The sequence below is a fragment of the Lissotriton helveticus genome, chromosome 7, assembly GCF_964261635.1.
Source record: "Lissotriton helveticus chromosome 7, aLisHel1.1, whole genome shotgun sequence".
NCBI classification, from domain to species: domain Eukaryota; kingdom Metazoa; phylum Chordata; class Amphibia; order Caudata; family Salamandridae; genus Lissotriton; species Lissotriton helveticus.
Window position 1 is genome coordinate 581,465,663 of NC_136068.1, and position 17,213 is coordinate 581,482,875.

At 46.7% G+C, this 17,213-nt stretch overlaps 1 protein-coding gene across 8 annotated transcripts in view; it reads right to left on the reverse strand.

Moving 5' to 3' along the window:
• LOC144768773 (uncharacterized) overlaps nt 1-17,213 on the reverse strand; it is a 9,320,023-nt gene that overhangs the window by 7,970,969 nt on the left and 1,331,841 nt on the right. The window contains exon 1 of one of the 8 annotated variants that reach the window (XM_078652702.1): nt 5,816-5,834. The exons of the other annotated variants lie outside the window; for them this stretch is intronic. The gene's annotated coding sequence lies outside the window, so the exon portion shown is untranslated. Of the gene's footprint in view, nt 1-5,815; nt 5,835-17,213 lie in introns of those variants that run through there. 8 annotated transcript variants of the gene reach the window in all.

A 17,213-nucleotide genomic window follows, 5' to 3' on the forward strand; every position in this document is an offset into this window, starting at 1 on the left:
TACACTGAGTGTGTCAGGGATGGTGATTCAAATGCTACTAGTGGGCCTGCAGCACTGATTGTGCCACCCACATGAGTAGCCCTAAAATGGTGTCTCAGGCCTGCCACCAAAAGTGCCTGTGTGCAGTCTGTGAACTGCCATGTCCTCCTGGTCAGTGTCCCCACTGACCAGGCCTAACCCTTCCCATTCTGTGCACATTGGTCACCCCTATGGAAGGCCCAAGGTACCCCCCTGGGCAGGGTGCAGTGTATGTGAAAGGTAGAGCATGTACTAGTGCAGGTGACATGCTCTGGTAGTGAATTACAGCCATTTTCGTTTTTCACTACTGTAAGGCTATCTTGCTTATAGGCTATTATGGGGAATGCTGTGTACGGTGGTTACCTGAATATCTTCCCATAGGAGCAAGATAGGACATAAAAGTCTGGTATCCCTGAATTCAGAATTTAATAACACATCTTTTAGACAAAGTGTTTTTTAAATCCTGTGTTTGAGAACAGCACTTTTAGAAAGTGGCTGTTCTCTTGTCTGACCTTTCTGTTTGCCTTGGCCTGTTTGTGAATTGCCTGTCTGGTTTGTGAGTGACCGGGCTGGGGGATTCCAGGAGACAGAATGAGTCCACCCAATGGTAAACAGAGAGATCTGCATCTAGATGGGAGGGAGGAGTTGCACCTGGGCCCCGATAGGACTGTGCCCGCCCCCCACAGTGCTGGCTCCATCCCCTGTGGTGCGTCTGATATTTCTGCCCTGCACTGTGAAAGGAGAAAAGGAATCATGTCAACAAAGTGCTCCAGGGCTGTGCTTTTCCTCCACAATGCTGGCTCCACTTCCTGTGGGGTGTCTGATGTCCCTGCTCTGTACTCTGAAAGGAAAGGAGAAGCCAGAAAAACAAAGTGCTCAAGGAACACCCAGAACTGGTCCAGACCGGGCTCAGAGCTCTCCTGCACAAAGGGAACAAAGACTTTTTGGGGTATAAGTACAGGACCCCAGACTACAGAAAATTAGATCATCCAGGAATCAAGAAGGAACCTCTGCCAAGGAGAAAGCTGAAACTGAAGAAGGAAGACTGTCCTGCTGTTGCTCTGCTAGACTGACCTGCTGTTGCTTTGCTGCCAAGGAGAGGCGAAGTACTTTGCTCTGTGCTGTGTCCCCTTGCTTGAAGGAATCTCCAAGGGCCTAAGAAGAGCTGGCTCTCTGTTAAGAAGTCCCAGGAACAAAAGGACTTCACTCCCATCTTCCCTGAACTCTGCTGAGAGAGTTCTGTCCTTCCTAGAGTGCTTGGGCCAGTTGTGGTGCCTCTGGAAGTTTTACCTGGGTTGGGAAGCTGGAAACCAAGTTTTTAAAGACTTTCTGCAACTTTTACTGCATCGCTCGCTTGCGGAACGCATCCCCGTCAGTGCGAGGAAATTCCCGCCGCTACGAAGGCCGAGATCGTCGCAGCGCCTGTTGCCACTGCCAGAGTCGTCGCATCCTTCGTTTGCGGGACGCACCAGTCCGGTGCGCGAAGATTACCATTGCTGCGAGTATCGTCGCAGAGCCTGCAGTCACTGGGTGACATCTCCGCACCGCTTGCTTGCAGACCGCATCACGTCGCTGCGAACATCATCGCAGAGCCATCACATCGAGGAGCTGCAAGAGGAAGATCGCCACTGGACCACGCATCGTCGGCCCGGAGATCGTCGCAGCCCCAAAGATCATAGCATCGTGCCTTTGCAAGCTTTTTCACTACGGCACCTCTGCACCGGAATCCATACAAGGTATCGCCTCCCTCCCCATACAGATTAGAGTCATCACACCACGCCCACTACATCCAGCGGGATTGTCACATCGCCTCCCCAAGTTCTCAGGAGTGACACATCGCTTGTTTTCCACCGCACCAGTTTCTGTTTTGGAACTTTGTCACATTTAAAGGTACTGTTGGCTAAACGTGACTCAACTGTGAACTTTTCACGCAACTGTGGATTCTTTTATCGCAACTTTAAGAACTCTTTTGAAACCATATTCTTGAACTGTGTATGTTGGATTTTTGTCGTTTTGGTCTTGTGTAGTTTAGATTAAATACCTTTATTTTTCTAAACTGTTGTGGAGTCAGTTTGTGGTGTTTTCACTGTGTTACTGTGAGTGTTGGGACAAATACTTTACACATTGCCTTTGATAATCCTTGACTGCTCCTGACAAACTACCAAGGGGGTGAGCAGGGGTTATCTAAAGAGTGTATCCTCCTTACCCTGACTAGAAGCAAGGGTCTCTATTTGGACAGTGGTACCTACCTCTGCCAACTAGAGACCCCCAGTTCTAACATTGCATTGTTGGTCAGCGGTGGGATTTGAACTTGTATTTGTACTAGACCCACAGTGACTGGTGTACATCACTAGTGAGTGTTGAACACTACTCCACCGCATACTACGGTTGAGTTTTTTTGTTGGTTCTATTTTTGATTGTAACCCTTAAAGAATCCAAGCATCATGTCTCTGAATGGTAAACCAACAAGTGAGGTTGCAGAACTGTAATTTGATATTGAAATGTTCAGTGATTACAAAGTAGGTCAACTCAAGCAGTTCTGCAGGAGCTTTGGATGCCCCATGAAGCGCCGCTCCAAGGAGGAGGAGCTAGGCCTTAAGGGCCTGGTGGGAGACCAAAGAGGCTGGGGAGACAGATGGTGCAGAAGTGGAGGAGGATATAGAAAGGGATGGTTTCAGGTCACAGGATCTGCCTGTGTCCACAGCAGGCTCCAGGGCTGGCAGCAACCATTCAGCTGAAAATTTTCCCCAGAGGAGTTGGAGGAAAACCAAAGGACTAGAGATCATGAATTAGAAATGTTGGGGCTTGAAATGAAGCTGAAGAAAATGAAGAGAGAAAGGGCGGTGGAGGAGAGCAAAATGCCCGTGCCCTGGAGGAATTGAAATTGACCTTGGCCCATGAATTAAGAATGAGGGAGCTTGAGTTGGAGCTCGAGAGGCTTGAGGCCATGAGTGTCTCAGCTGAAGAAGAAACATGGGTAGCTCAAGAGGTGAGCTTTGCTGAGTTGGAGATGAAGTCCAGCTCATATGGTGGCAGCAACTTTAGAGTTTCCAGTGCTGAGAAAAATGTACAAACACCCAGAGATGTGGCGCCTGATTTGAGGGAGGGGGTCAACATACGCCAGGGGGGGTCAGTTCAGGTTTATGATGTAGTTCCAGTGGAGTGCAGTGTCCCTGAAGTAGATTGGGGGACTGGCAAAGGGCACCATATTCCTAGTGGTGGGAGGGGCACTCTACTGACTCTAGATAAGAGATGCAGGGAGAGGGGTTCCCCCATGGTAGAAACCTTGGAGTGTGAGTGTGAAGACCAGCCAGAAGAGTGTGGGTTGTATGACAGAGACAGTAGTACACCGTCTTGCCAATCTCAGGAGAGTGGTGTGGGGTACTTGTGTGAGGCATTGGAGGGTGAGGCAAAGGGTAGCTTGGTTAACAACTATGGGTGGGCTGTGTGATTCATTTGTTGGAGAGCATATGTTAAGTCCCTGTTTTCCAGGGCTATGCCAACACCCGGTGGAGTGTGAGTTCTCTGATCCCACAGAGCTTGCGTTGGAGGCAGACCTCTTGGTGGGTTCCAGAGTCTGAGGAGGCATTGGGGAATGATCCCAAAATGAGTAAGTATGGGCAAAATGCGCGAATTCACGATCCGCAAAATCAGCGAATTTGTGGATAATTTTTTTTTGCTTGTTCGCGGGGTTTTTTGCGTATTCGCGAGCCGCTTGCATCGCACTGACCGCGAAGTTACCCATGCGGTCGTACATGGGTGTGGCCATCTTGTGCGCGTTGCGTATTTCCGTTTCCGGGCTCTATTTGCAAGCTCGCGTTGTGTGTGGGGCATGATTATGTGTTCGCGTGCATTTTTGCGTGCTCGCGTGGGAAATATCGCGCAAACTTACCCACGCGGTCCTCAATGGGCACGGCCATCTTGTTTTTTATTCATTGCTATGGTTCTGGGCATGCTTTTTTCAATCTGCCACTAATCCTTGCAATCCTTTGTTTCTTTGAACTTTTTTTGATCTTTTTTACTCATTATCTATCCCTCTCTTTTTCTACATCTATATTTTGTGTTTTTTCTACTTTTGGCTACTTTTAAAGCTACTTTTTTAACTCTTATCTTTTCTTTACTTTTTCCCTATTCTTTCCTCTTTTTTTTCTTCAGCTGTCCAGGACCATGGCAAAGGGAGCCGGGAAGAGCAAGGGGAAGGGTCCCGCACCCCGCACCCGGCACCCATGCGGGCGATTGAGAGGGGAGCAAGTAGTGGCCAGGGAGATTTTCATCGTGGTGGAGGTGGCCGCTGTTATATTTTTTTGTTCTGCGCCACCTCCCTAAGACCGTGGCAGCAGGGGGCAGGCCCGGTCAGGGCTATGGCCTCCGGGAGCATCGCCAGCGGTGGGATAAGGTGTGCCGGGCCATGCGGAGGGAGTCGGGGGTCCGGCGCACCTATGACCAAGCGACGCATCGGTGGGCTGACATCCTCGTCCGGGAGCAGGACCTGCTCCACCTGCTAGGCGTGGAGATCCCTGGCCTTGGTGAGTAGCTATTTAATAGCTACTTTGTTTTCTTCTGCTCTGTGTTATATTGCTAATATATGTTTTTCCCGAAGAGCAAGAATGCTGCCTATTCGATTACATTGCAGGTAAAATAATATTTAAATAGCTTCTGTGATTGCAGGTGCTCGCCTCCTCAGTGGCGTTGCTACTATGCTTACTTGTTTGCAACTTTGTGCTCATTTGGCCTGAATATGTAGAGTGTAGTACTTTACAGAACTGCGTAATGCTAGAGAGACTAGAGACTCAAGTCTAGTCCTTCCTTTGTACTCCTGCTGCCACTAAGAAAAAGAGATAGTGATGGATTGATAGGTTGAGTATATTATGACTTGTTATTAGTAGTAGGACATTTTTTAGTGGTCTGCAATCATGATGACGGACTGTGTCTGTCACGTCGTGTGCTGCTGAGTGCTGGCAGTCGTAGTAGAACATTTTTGTTGTTGGTTTAGTTAGTGATTTACATAACTTTCCAAGTAGACGGTCTGCGAATCCAGCAATACTGTACTAGTATCCTCCTAGTTGACCAGATCAGATAGGTCAATACATGTAGTGCAATTGTTGCTAATTTGTTTCCCCGAGATAATTTTAGATTGTGGTCAAAGAAATCAAATATTTCCAAAAAACAATCATCCATGTTTGTGTTTATTTCATGATCATCAGCACCTCCCGGGGCAAGAAGACAGCAACACCCCAGACTCCGGCGGAACAGAGTGGGCAGGAACAGTCCTCTGCAGGCTCTTCTGCTGGCCCCAGTAAGTTGTTCTGTTGTTAATATAATTATACTTCACTAACGTTTACAGCTCCTATTCATTCCAAACTGTTTCCTAATTCTATTTTTTACAAAATAGTCTTTGATCTTCTTGTAGACTGTTTCTACATTCTTATCCTGCCTCTCTACCCTCACTCTCTGTGCTACTACTATTTACTATTATTTATGAGTCGGTCTGTGTAGGTAGCTAAGCTTACCCAGTCGGCAAACGGTGTTAAACAAAACTCTGATCCAGCAATAGCTCTAGAGGCACTCAGTGCAGTCCTCTGGGTTGCCCTTGCTGTCTATTCCAGTCTTCTTAATGTTAGTGCTTTGACAATTTCCAACAACAAAATGTCAATGTCCTCCAAGAATAAGCTAGTAGTTGGCTTTTTGATTTGATAGTAGCACATACCATACCGCTAGTGTTTCAGGGACTATTCTGCACATACAGAAGTCAAATAGGACATTGTTGATGATAGGTGCAGTTTGACTTTCCACGTACCTCAGTCAGAAGTAACTGTGCGAGACTCGGGAGCCTTCACCTTGTTGGAACTTCAAGTCCTCCTGGTGGTGATGAGGAGTAGTTGGTTCTGTCTGTAATTATAAAAATGTTGCACATTAAAGAGCAAGCATTCATCAGTTGTGCCAAAAAGAGTTGCACGTTATGGCTAAGCATATAAGTTAAAAAGGGAGAGATGAAATGTTTAGTACAACAATGAAAATGAAAACATTGGTTTATGAATAAAATGACCAGTGAGAAATGAGAAATAAAACGTGAAGTTTAATAATCAAAATTTGTAATGAACTTATTGAACCTCTTCACACGAGGATTTAAAGGAGCCCGGGGGACATACCCCAAACATATGGGGATGCAACCATATAACTAAGCATATAAGTTAACACCCTCCCCAACACAGTGACTTCTTTTCAGTCCCAATAATTAAAAAAATGTTTAACATTTTCTCTTCCATTACGAGACGAAGTAGGGGGTGGTGTATGGCATCTAAAAATATGACATGTTTTTTCTAGGCGTCACAACATCGGATGCAGCACTTGCCACCACCAGTGCGGGGGCCAGCAGCGCAGAGGGGTCCACTCAAACGGCGGATGTGGCGGCGCCACAAGTGCCACCTGGAGGAGCTGAGGGGGGATGGCTCAGCAGCGGCGGACGGTGGTAAGTTATTATTATACTCCTTACTTATTGACATTTTAGAGTAGGCTCGCAAAGGAGTGTATGATGTACTGTACAGTAGACAGTACACTACTACAAGTACACTGTACTGTTAGGAACACGGAGAAGACAGTCACCCTTGACTTAGCAATCGCATTAGCGGCAGTAGTTCTCGAGTAAGCAATGGCCCCCTCTATTTGACTTGAAATCAGCTGGGAAACTTTTATCGTGAAGCCAAGTCATATCAGATGAACTTGAGGGGTGTGTTGAATGAAAAGGGAAAGAACTTAGGGTCAATGGAACGACGAGCGAGTCGTAACATTTTTGACTGTAAATAATGATACGTGTTTTTGAATGCAGGCCGAGGTGGTTGATAGGAAGGAATCAGATGCATAGCTGCTTGAAGCAAGGATGGTTGGAGGAGAAAGAAAAAATTACTGCCTGTGTGGGTGAATCAGAAAATTCATGTGTGGTGTGCATTGCAATATATCATTTGGGTGAAACTCACATGCAAGTCAAGACGGTGGTTTACCAAATGAAATGAAAAGGGTGTTATTTGGTTGTTGAGAAAAAGTAAAGTTGTTACAGTTGAGACATTAAGAAGAATGATGGACGTTTACTTTGGAAGCCTGGATGGTATCTTCTTCCTCATACATAGCAGAGGTGTATGTAGAGCAGACGCTCAGTGCACGAAGAGTGTTACTTTGTTCGAACAGCATGTCCGTGCCAGAGTAGCAAAGCAGAGGAAATTCAAATACTACAAGTTGTGATTGTTCAGAAACTCTCCCTTGCCTAAAGTAACAGTACAGTAGTTTACTTTGCAAGCACAGCATATATTGTGTATGTATTGTATAGTTGACAATTATATCAAGTCAAGTCCCTTCCTCCGGCAATTATGGTTACCACACTCACTCCCTATGTTCATAATTTTCTTTCTGCTGTGTTAATCATGGGTGGACTATCGCTGTTGTTCACTCAATCTATCACAACAAAGCACCTAAAGTCATCCATCATATAAGCAAAGAGATCATGTGATCGGCTGGATACATGATCAGAAATTAATAATCTTCATTTTCCTTTTGTAGTACTGAAGGCCCAGGGAGGGCAGTGCAAAATATAAAGTACATTGAGCAGAAGCCCTTGATGTAACCGAGTATGGCCAGTGCCACCCCTATACAAAAGTAATAGCTTCCATATCCCCACCTGCATGTACTGCTTAAAGTAATGCATCCAAGTCTGCGTCATCATGGCTTGTGTCTCTTTTTCTTGGGTGCAAGCTGACTGAGCTGGCATTATGCCGGCTAACACAAGTTCACGTACAAGTAATTTCTTTCGCAAAACTAGAGAAAAAAAGAAGAATACTGGTGTACTCTCTGACTATGTATTGAGTCCATAGTGCTGCCTGGTAGTAGAATTCCTGAAACTCCCACTGTTACAGGCCTACAAAGACGGCGGAAAGATACATGCCAAAATGTTATACTGTGCTTGCAAATTGCTAGTGTTATTGTGAGACAACTTTCTGTTGAATTATTTTGTGTTCTTGTTAAAGAGTATTGGTTACATTATTTCTCTTTCTTTCTTCATATAGATGCTCCCAAAAAGCTCACCAGACAGGAGATGGCTGTCTGGGCCAGGGTCCGGAAGCTGGAGGCCATTTGTGTGGAATATCGCAGGCTGTGGGCTCGGGAATTGGAGGAGGGGGCGTCAACATCAACAACCTCCTCCAGCACTGCCCCCGTGTCCACCAGCCAGCAGCCTCCAGCACGGCGCCATGCTCGGACAGCCTCCCGCTGCCGCTCAGCTGCAAGAACACCAGCAGCTGGCCCCCCCAGAGCCTGGATGGCACGCATTCGCCGCCTACGCCTAAGAGTGGACTACCTGGAGCGCAAGGTGGACAATCTTGAGAAACAGCTCCGGGACCTCCGCAAGGAGCGGCGAGACCACCTGTCCAGACACCGCCGGAAGTGACTGTGTCCCTTGCCCCTTTTTTAAAGACTGTTGGGGGGGTGGGAATCAGGAGTTGGGGATTATTTGGGACTTTTCAGAGGACTATTTGAAATGGACAATTGTTTGGGTTAGGGAGGGGTGGGACTAGTTTATTTTTGTTAGGGTAAATATATAATTATTTATTTTACATACTTCAACATAGTGTATGCGTTGATGTTATTTTGTGGGGTGGTGGGCAGGGGTTACGGTACGTTTGGTTTCCTCAAACTTACCAGCATAAATTATCTAAAACGTCCAAAAATGTTCAAAAGTGCCACTAACAGAGTTAGTGAATTCAATTCGCCTTCTAGTACTTTACTAGTACTACTGTCAGTCTCTCCTCCGAGTCCTAGCCCATTATTCAACCTCCCCAAAATTCTTATCTTACCTGTGATTCATGTTTGGGAATAGAGCTAGGCACAGCGCTGGCTGCATGGCAAATGGCGATGATGCCATCCCGGACCGAAATTCCGTTGTTGTGGTGTTAGTAGGAGTGGTACCACACTAGTAGTAGCAGCATATGAAAAACAAAGTAAAAAAATGAGACATTGAGTGGCCTGAGAGGAGAATTAGAAGGAACAGTAGCCTAATAAATGCTGAAGATAAGTATGGGGAAAAAAAGAATTGCATGAATGATTATGGCTACAACAAGAACAGTGACACAGCAGCGTAACAACAAGTCTTCTTGACATGTAGGAAGATGATGTTGACGATGGATGCAATCGATGGTGGGCATGAAATTCAGAATTTATTTTAAAATACTCATTGTTGTTTTTTTAACCAGAATTACAATATCCTAGGATTCATCTAGCTGCCTTAAAATTGATTTGAGGAGGTTGCTTGCACCTTATCCTCCCCAGCAAGTGTGTGGAATTATTGTTGTAATTTACTCACACCACAATGAAAACCACACAGCCCGGGGAAAGGGGGTTAGGGTTTGAAACTTGGATGGGAATAGGGTTTGTGGGGAAAGTTTTGTGGAGAGAGGAAAAAAAAACACAGCATGGACAAACAACAAATGAAGATAAACAAATCTTTGGATACAAAGCTATTCATAAATCTTTTAAGGGACATAAAGGAAGTGCAAGCACTACTGCATGCATGAAGTTGTTTGCTAAATGGATAGGTTACTGAAAAGGAAGTAGTACTTTCTACAATGTACTAACTATGAAGAAACAATGTGACAGTATAGGGCTGCAGTAATTACGCAATTCCACTTGCCTATCTGCCCACAGAGAGAAGAACCACTTAGTACATTAAATTAGTTTAGAAAATAGCAAAGAAAAAAGTATACAATGGCTGGAGGGATGAATCGAAGCAGAGAGCAAACAAATGCACAGAGTCACACTCATAGAAGTTCACAGTAATAACATTACTTAAAAGATAAGTAGAAATGAAGATGAATACTGTAACTGTATGTTGTTGTAGTTGTCCTGTTGAATTTGGGAAGTTGCATGCATCCAGCCATTCTTCTTTTTCGCGGAACTCATCCATTCCATCTGACGCTCCGTTGATCAATGTTGGGGACCATAAGACACCTTGTCCACTGCCTGCCTGGCGGATGCTGAATTTCGGCTCACTAATGGTAAGCCTGAGTTCATCCTTTTACCCATTGCACAGGGTAAAATCCGGCCTGTAATTGTTAATGGAAAAACAGGAAGTGATATTAAAACACCACAGAGAAAAAAATATAAGGTACGCTGTGCCCCCAGACCCCTCAAACCACCCCCAAAAAAGTAGAACACCCCCAAACAGGCCAAGAGCAAAAATGAAAAATGTCACACTTAGAAAATCTACAGAGGCCTACCTGAAAATTGCTCCAAACGCACTCTGCAGCTAGGCCCAAACCCCCCTTTTCCACTATAGATTTTCTTCAAACCACTTGCAATCAAAATTAGACCGCCCCAGCAGTGCTCCCAGACCCCTCAACCCACCCCCAGAAATGGAGAACACCCCCAAACAGCCCCCCAAAAACAGGCAGGAGTGCTATCCTCAGCGAGGCCTACCTTTAAATTGTGCCAAATGCGCTCTGCAACTCGGCCCAAACCCCCCTTTTCCACCATGGATTTTCTCCAAACCACTTGCAATCAAAATTAGACCTTCCCAGCAGTGCTCCCAGACCCCTCAACCCACCCCCAGAAATGGAGAAAACCCCCAAACAGCCCCCCAAAAACACGCAGGAGTGCTATCCTCAGCGAGGCCTACCTTTAAATCGTGCCAAACGCGCACTGCAACTAGGCCCAAACCCCCCTTTTCCACTATGAATTTTCTTCAAACCACTTGCAATCAAAATTAGACCGTCCCAGCAGTGCTCCCAGACCCCTCAACCCACCCCCAGAAATGGAGAACACCCCCAAACAGCCCCCCAAAAACACGCAGGAGTGCTATCCTCAGCGAGGCCTACCTTTAAATTGTGCCAAACGCGCTCTGCAACTAGGCCCAAACCCCCCTTTTCCACCATGGATTTTCTCCAAACCACTTGCAATCAAAATTAGACCTTCCTAGCAGTGCCCCCAGACCCCTCAACCCACCCCCAAACATCTAGAACCCCCCAAGCAGCCCCCCAAAAACATGCAATACTGCTAGGCCTCAGTTTAAATTGTGCCAAAACGCTGTCTGCAACTAGGCCCAAACCCCCCTTTTCCACCATGGATTTGCTTCAAACCACTTGCAATCAAAATTAGACCTTCCCAGCAGTGCTCCCAGACCCCTAAACCCACCCCCAAACATCTAGAACCCCCCAAGCAGCCCCCCAAAAACATGCAATACTGCTGTCCCCAAAAAATGGGAAATCTCAAATCGCACCTTGACAAAAAAGTGCTGTTTTCAGCACTTCCACTACTTCGATCCTCTTGAAACTTACCAGGACACTTGTTCCAGTGATTCCCAAGAATCTCAGCAAGGCAGAACAAAATCGATCCACTGTAAGGTGTACGACTACTTCACCCAAACACACGCGCCCGCAAAACACCAAAAAAGGCCACAATTCGGCCAATTCTGAAAAAACGCCAAACCCCCCTAAAACCTTGCCAACATCATTATGAATGAGCCTGCATCGGGCCCTGAGCCCTATACTCCGGGAACCCTACCAAATTATTAATTAAACCCAAAAACCCTAGTAAACCGCACTGAACCCTAAACCCTAGATATGCTTTGTCTGTCTGTGTCAAAGAACCTAGGTATGCTACACCAGGTTGCTTCACTCAGTGGCGCCTGCCTTGACCGTCTGCATGGCCCTGCCACAAGCATGGGCCAAAAACAAAAATCAGTTCCGCTCGCGACATTTACTGTTTTTCAGCGGCAAATTCACAATCCGAGAATCTCGCGAAATTGCCGAAAATTCGCAAACTCTTGAGCGTAACAGATTTTTGGCCCATGCTTGCGGCAGGGCCATGCAGATGGTCAAGGCAGGCACCACTGGTTTACCTGTTTGACACTCACGAATTGGCCATAGTTCTTCCCTAAACCGACGCTGATGATCCATCCATCCCAGTGAGTGACTGTAAAGAAAAAATATATAATATTTAATCAATCATCATGGTATATTGGCAAACAGTAAGTCCAAGGACATTTTGCATATTGGAAAATGAAACGTAGTAGCCCCTGCAGTTGAAGTACAATTTGAATTAAACAAGGTAAAAAAAAGCAGAGTAGACTTGAGTTACATTTAGTGTGTAAAAGATTAAATAATAACAGAAGACATATGATTCATTTCATGCACAACAAACAAACTGCAATTGCTTTCATCAGAGCCAGAGAGCCATTGATGTCCACTGCATGCCATCTTCTTCTCATTATTCATTACCTGTTCCACTTTTTGTCCGCATCTTCTTCTGAAAGTGCGGGACCACAGGGCAGCCTCTCCTGTCAATTTCAGAAGTAACTGGCAGCAATCAGCAAGCATGTAGTCAGTAATTCCAGTCCCACTTGAGGGGACTCGTCTACGAGTACAAAAACAAAGTTTCTTGATTCTGCGTAAACCAGCCATCTGCCTTGAGGGAAATGGATAGGGGGAGTCTAGAGGAGCATGATTGAGTTGTGAACTTGTGAACTTCAGGAATGCAGACTGCGGCACCTTCAAATCAATAAGGAAAAAAGATGAAGACAGTGCTGCTGATGGACTTATTGTGATTAGGTGATTAGAGTTTTGTTGTGGTAAAAGTTGCAAAACAAAGAAAGACACACAGGAATAATAGTGAATAAGGACGAAAAAAAAGGAAGTCATTTTCAGGCCTCGGTGTCAGGGAAGTAGAGCTCGTCCTCAAACTCTATGAATTGAGACGGGAGTAGGTCAGCTAACAGAGAAGAACTTCCGTCACCTAAGTCGGTGTCCTCTTCTTCCTGCGTGCATTCACGTATTTTGTAATCTGGTGGTATGAAGTGCTGATTCATCTTGATCAGTGTTAACCTCTCCACATTTTTGGGTGAGAGGCGGGTCCTTTTTGAAGATACAATGGCACCAGCAGCACTGAAAACACGTTCAGAAGACACACTTGCAAGTGGGCAAGACAAATAATTTAGAGCCAGGTTGGTGATCAGTCGCCAATGAGGCCTTTTCCGATATCAATACAGCAATGGGTTCTGATTAACAAAGACCTCTGTTGGGTCATCCAGATAGGCCTGCACCATCGACTCAAGGTTCTCCAGGGTTGAACCACTTTGCGTACCATCTGTGGCCTTTGCATCAAAGGAACGTGCAAACCCTTGATGAGTTGGCTAATCCGCTTCCGACAATATTATTGCTGGGCCTGGTGCAGGAGAGGATGATGATACGGTTGCTGGTGTCGTTAACGGCTGTGAGGGAAAGTGACTCCCTTCGGCCACAGATTCAGAAGTGGAACTTGATGCCGGATAGCCTGCTGATTCAGTTGTACTTCTGCCGGCTCCTTCAATTTTCTGCCGCTCTTTTTCGTACCGAGTGGCTGACACAGCTAGCCAATGTTTGTACTTTGAAACATTTGCTTCATCAAAAGGAATGAATGCTTTGCTGGCCACTGCCTTTTTGTACCGTGGATCCAGAATAGTGGCACAAATGTAATATTGTTCTGTATGTATGTTTTTAAGCCTTTCATTGTCAACTAGACGGCTTAATAACCTCTCCGCCAACTGATATGCGTCTTGCTTTTCAGCATCATCTCGGAACGTTAAAGACACCGCCTTCAGTTGGTGCTCTAGCATGCGCAACAATGGGATAGCTTTGCCCAAAGAACAGTCCTCCCTGCTGACTTCACGCGTGAAGACCTCAAAAGGACAAAGCATGTCTGTCAGGCTCGCAACTAGCTTCCATTCCTCCAACTCTAGCCTCATGTCTTTCATAGTAGAACCCAGTTTATAGACATATTCATTTATTACCCCCCACTGCTCAGACAGACGCTCAAGCATGTAAAAGGTTGAGTTCCAACGTGTTGCCACCTCCTGGATGAGTCCTTTGACTGGCAGTCTACGTTCATGTTGAATGCTCCTCAGCTGCTTCTGGGCCTTAAAAGAATGGCTGAAATGTGTGCAGATTCTTCTGCAGGTGGTCAGTAACTTGCTGACTGTGTTTTCTTTTTTCAAGAAATCTTGCACCATGATCTTAATACTGTGCGCCAAACACGGCACTCTGAAGTAGTTACCATCATGCATGGCCTTAACTATATTAGTGCCATTATCCGTGGAAACGTAACCAATTATGCGATTTCTTGGATGCAGCCATTCATAGACCTTCCTATCAACCTCCTCCAAAAGGTTAGGTGCAGTATGAGTTTTCTCAATGGCAAACATGGCTACTGTTGCATGTTCCCGAGTAGCTTGAAAAACTGTGTCCATGTCAACACCTGCTTTTAACTTGTCTTTAACCCCTGCAAAAGAGACCCAGTGTGCAGTGATTCAGATGTAATCAAGGGCTTGGCAACTGGTCCACATGTCTGTTGTCAGGTGGATAGTGTGAACAGCACTCTTCTGAATAGCTGCTCCAATCACCTCCAGCACATCTTGATGTAGTGCTGGAACAGCAACCCTGGCAAAATAGGACCGGCCAGGATCCTTCCATTTAGGGCAGACTGTTGCCACAAATTCTAGAAAACCCACCCCTTCCACGAAAGAAAAAGGGAGAAGGTCCAGCTCTAGCATTTTAGCCAGCTTTGCGTTATACAGACGTGCCGTTGGGTGGTTGCGTTCAAATGGCGCATCCGACCAAAACATTCTGCTAATGGTGGTCTGGACCGTTTTACGAGAAGATGATGATGCAGACTTCTTCAAACCAGTTAGGCTCATTGGTGTACTACTTTTTAGCATTGGTGTCTCTCCCAGACTCTTAGTGTGCCTCATACATGTTGCAGGGGTAGAGGGTGTGGGTGCTACCACTGCAGTGCTGCTGCCAGGGGTACTGGGTGTACCAGAAAAAATGTCTGTCGCTTCTTCACTTCCCCCCTGCACGATCAGCCCCTCGTCATCATCAGATGCAATATCAATGGATACATTTGGATTTGTTTTTCATTTGGCTTCCTGGATCTTCCTTAAGTGCGCCTCCCACTCGATAGTGTGGTGTTTTTTGAGATGACCTCTCTGGCCTCCGGTACCATAGTTGGTACCAAGCTTACCCCGACTAACTGATGTTTTACAAATCGAACATACGACCAATTTTTTCTGCCTTTTGGCTAACACTAAAAAAGTCCCAAACTGGGGACTGGAGATGTCTGCTGATGGTGGAGGTGCTACTTTCAGTTTCAATGCCAGATGAAGTGGAGGATGGGCGTGGCTGAATTCGACTCTGTTGTTCACTTAAAGCACCACTACTTGAGGTAATGGAGGTCGAGCTGGATGGAGGTCCCTGCCGGCCCTTCTGACGAGAAAATATGGAAGCTGTAGCTCGTGTTGGTATTGTAGTTAACTGCGTTGGTGGTGGTACCAGTGCCACGCCGCCCACATCCCGCTCAGCAGCCATTCGGGATAGGGCCAAAATGTCTGTCTGGGGTATGCCCGCTGGGGCTGGAGTGACGACTGTGATGACTGGATCGTCGTCAGACTGTTCATCAGGAGCAGAAGACACCACTTCTTGTTCGTCGTCATCACCCATAAGTGGAAGCCTTGCGGGAACCTTCCTTTTAGGCTTAGCTACCTTTGTCGGCTCATGGCGTACCTCCCCGTCAGACTGCATTTGTGGGTTCCAATCAAGATCAAGATCATCAGAAGGACGGGTGCTTGAAGAAGAACTTGTAGTAACCCGCCAGGACCTTTTTCTTGCTGGGGATCTGGAAGACAATTTATCATCCTCAGGAGGAGTGGCTTCCTCGGATGATACCTCCGCTTGAATCTCGTTTCCTGATGTGCCCCTACTTCTGGAGGAACAAGCATTGTGGGCAGTTATGCCGCTCCATGCGCCTCTAGTTGCGCCTCTCCATGCGCCTCTCCTTGCGCCTCTCCTTGCGCATGTACTTGCGCCTCTCCTTGCGAATTTCTTGCGCCTCTCCTTGCCCATGTACTTGCGCTTGTACTAGTTGCACCTGTGGTTGTCGTTGCGGCTGTGGTTGTTGAACACTCGTCAGCTGAGTTACACCCTGTGTTGATTGTATGCTACTTTCTTGCGATGAGCCAACATCACTGGTCAATGGTGATTGAACAACCAAAGTGGCTGCCTCTGTAGCACTCATGGACTTGGACCTAACTTGGTGTGGTGGCACTGAGCCCAATGAAGCGGAGGTCATGCTCTCAGCTTGGTCCCCGGCGGACCCCGCTGCTGCAGGCGTTGTTTTTGTCCCGAAAAAAGTGCCTGTGGGCACACCAGTCTCCTTGGTAAGTGGCACCACTTGCTTCTTCTGCTCCTTCTTACTGGCAGTGGGAACTTTCTTTGTAGAGGAGCTACGGCCACCTTTCTTTGGGCCCATCTTCTTTAGATGTCAGAACAGCAGGCAGCAGTTGCACGAGTTGCAGAGTTGTCTGTGGCCACACGTGACGTCACGTGACGTTGTGCTGCACACACCGCTGCATGACTTCTTCCTGGCGCTGGTGGTTCTCTTGTGCACCTAAAAGCAAAGGAAGACAGAGGAACATCAGTAAAACACCCCAAAACGTCGAAAAACACACAAAAATCAACACAATCCAATGCCATCCATGCCCTCAATGATGTTTAAATTCAAGAGGCCCCACACAAAGCATTGGTCCATGCACCACTCACTACCCTGGGCATAATGGGTGAAAGCTGGGCAGGCTGGGTGCAGGCCTATGGCTCAAAGCACACTGTCTGGCTTCAAAATGGCCCCTTGTCCCCCAGCCACATGGCCAGGCCCTGCCTGGACCAGGCCTCAAAATGGCCCCCACACACATGGCCAGGCCCCAACAACACCCCACACAGTCGAAAAACACACAAAAATCACCACAATCCATTGCCATCCATGCCCTCAATGATGTGTACATTCAAGACCCCCACAGAAAGACTTGGTCCATGCACCACTGAGTACCCCTGGGCATAATGGTTGAAAGCAAGGCAAACTGGGTGCAGGCCTGAGGGCACTGCCTGGTTTCAAAATGGCCCCTTGACCCCCACCACATGGCCAAGCCCTGCCTGTACCAGGCCTCAAAATGGCCCCCACCCACATGGCCAGGCTCCAACAACACCCCAAAAAGTCAAAATACACACATAAATCACCACAACCCAATGCCATCCATGCCCTCAATGATGTTTAAATTCAAGACACCCCACAGAAAGACTTGGTCCATGCACCACTGAGTACCCCTGGGCATAATGGTTGAAAGCAAGGCAAAC